The 2,500-nt window shown below is 45.5% G+C and overlaps 1 protein-coding gene across 2 annotated transcripts in view; it reads left to right on the plus strand.

Annotated features, from left to right (window-relative positions):
* Positions 1-2,500, plus strand: part of LOC110517682 (protein diaphanous homolog 3) — a 269,486-nt gene that overhangs the window by 61,510 nt on the left and 205,476 nt on the right. The gene's annotated exons all lie outside the window — the stretch shown is intronic.

Below are 2,500 nucleotides of genomic sequence, written 5' to 3' on the forward strand. Positions count from 1 at the left end.
TGGTGTGTGTGTGTGTGTGTAGCAGGGAACTTACACTCCTAGTGGTGTGTGTGTGTGTGTGTGTGTAGCAGGGAACTCACACTCTGAGTGGTGTGTGTGTAGCAGGGAACTTACGCTCTGAGTGGTGTGTGTATGTAGCAGGGAACTTAGACTCTGAGTGGTGTGTGTGTGTGTGTAGCAGGGAACTTAGACTCTGAGTGGTGTGTGTGTGACAGACTGCAGTCTGTCCTCTGTGTTAAATATCCCGTTGGCCCGTTACACCATCACAGGGTTGAAATATAATTCCTCTACCATTACCTGATCTAACTGCTTCCTGATCTAACTGCTGCCTGATCTAACTGCTGCCTGATCTAACTGCTGCCTGATCTAACTGCTGCCTGATCTAACTGCTGCCTGATCTAACTGCTTCCTGATCTAACTGCTGCCTGATCTAACTGCTGCCTGATCTAACTGCTGCCTGATCTAACTGCTGCCTGATCTAACTGCTGCCTGATCTAACTGCTGCCTAATCTAACTGCTTCCTGATCTAACTGCTTCCTGATCTAACTGCTTCCTGATCTAACTGCTTCCTGATCTAACTGCTTCCTGATCTAACTGCTTCCTGATCTAACTGCTGCCTGATCTAACTGCTGCCTGATCTAACTGCTGCCTGATCTAACTGCTGCCTGATCTAACTGCTGCCTAATCTAACTGCTTGCTGATCTAACTGCTACCTGATCTAACTGCTGCCTGATCTAACTGCTTCCTGATCTAACTGCTTCCTGATCTAACTGCTACCTGATCTAACTGCTGCCTGATCTAACTGCTGCCTGATCTAACTGCTGCCTAATCTAACTGCTGCCTAATCTACCTGCTGCCTAATCTACCTGCTACCTAATCTAACTTCTGCCTAATCTGACCACAAACCATTACCTAATCTAACCATTACCTAATCTAACTGCTAGCTAATCTAACCACTAACCATTACCTAACCTAACTGCTACCTAATGGAACCATTTACCTAATCTACCATTACCTAATTTTACTGCTACCTAATTTAACCATTATCTAATCTACCTCGATCGCTACCTAATCTAACCACTACCTAATCTAACAACTATCCATGACCTAATCTACCGTTACCTAATCTAACCGTTACCTAATCTAGCCACTAACCATTACCTAATCTAACCACTACCTAATCTAACAACTAACCATGACCTAATCTACCGTTACCTAATCTACCGTTACCTAATCTACCGTTACCTAATCTACCGTTACCTAATCTACCATGACCTAATCTACCGTTACCTAATCTAACCGTTACCTAATCTAGCCACTAACCATTACCTAATCTAACCATTACCTAATCTAACAACTAACCATGACCTAATCTACCATTACCTAATCTAACCGTTACCTAATCTAGCCACTAACCATTACCTAATCTAACCACTACCTAATCTAACAACTAACCATGACCTAATCTACCGTTACCTAATCTAACCGTTACCTAATCTACCCTCTACCTAATCTAACAACTAACCATGACCTAATCTACCGTTACCTAATCTAACCGTTACCTAATCTACCCTCTACCTAATCTACCTAATCTACCACGACCTAATCCTGTTTTTGGCTGGTTTTGCTGTAGTTGTTTTATCTTGTTTGTTCGCTTTCACGCTCACTCTCTCTGCCTCTTTCTCTCTCTCTCTCCTCTCTCCCTCTTTCTCTCTCTCCTCTCTCTCTCTCTCTCTGTCTCTCTCTCTGTCTCTCTCTCTGTCTCTGTCTCTGCCTCTTTCTCTCTCTCTCTCTCCTCTCTCCCTCTTTCTCTTACTCTCCCTCTCTCTCTCTCTCTCCCTCCTCTCTCCCTCCTCTCTCCCTCTTTCTCTCCCTCTTTCTCTCCCTCTTTCTCTCCCTCTTTCTCTCCCTCTCTCTCCCCCTCCTTTCCCTCTCTCCTCTCTCCCTCTCCTCTCTCTCCACCTCCTCTCCCTCTCTCCTCTCTCTCACACACCTGGCATATGAAACCACCAGTTAGTGTTAAATTATAGAGCGCTTGGTCCACCATCCTTGGAGGATGTGATAATGTTGGAGTGCTGGAAGATATTGGATGATTCATTGTTGTTCATGGTGTCTGCTGCTCTCTGGATGGTCCTCGTGTCTGGAGTTTCAATGAGCTCCAACCTGTTTCCTTCTTCCTCCCTCACGCACCCTATTCCCTATAGAGGGCACTACTTTAGACCAGAGCCCTGTGGCACCCTATTCCCTATAGAGGGCACTACTTTAGACCAGAGCCCTGTGGCACCCTATTCCCTATAGAGGGCACTACTTTAGACCAGAGCCCTGTGGCACCCTATCCCCTATAGAGGGCACTACTTCTGACCAAGGCTCAGGGTGCCATTTGGGAGCAGAACAACAGTACCTTGAGTAGCCGTGATAAAACTGGTAAGTTCCAGAAAATGATTGAATCTGGAAAGAAAACAGAGAGCACCTCTCTCTCTCTCTCTCTCTCTCTCTCTCT

Source organism: Oncorhynchus mykiss, unplaced genomic scaffold, assembly GCF_057628025.1.
Source record: "Oncorhynchus mykiss isolate SJ-2025 unplaced genomic scaffold, ASM5762802v1 scaffold98, whole genome shotgun sequence".
Classification (NCBI taxonomy): Eukaryota; Metazoa; Chordata; class Actinopteri; order Salmoniformes; family Salmonidae; genus Oncorhynchus; species Oncorhynchus mykiss.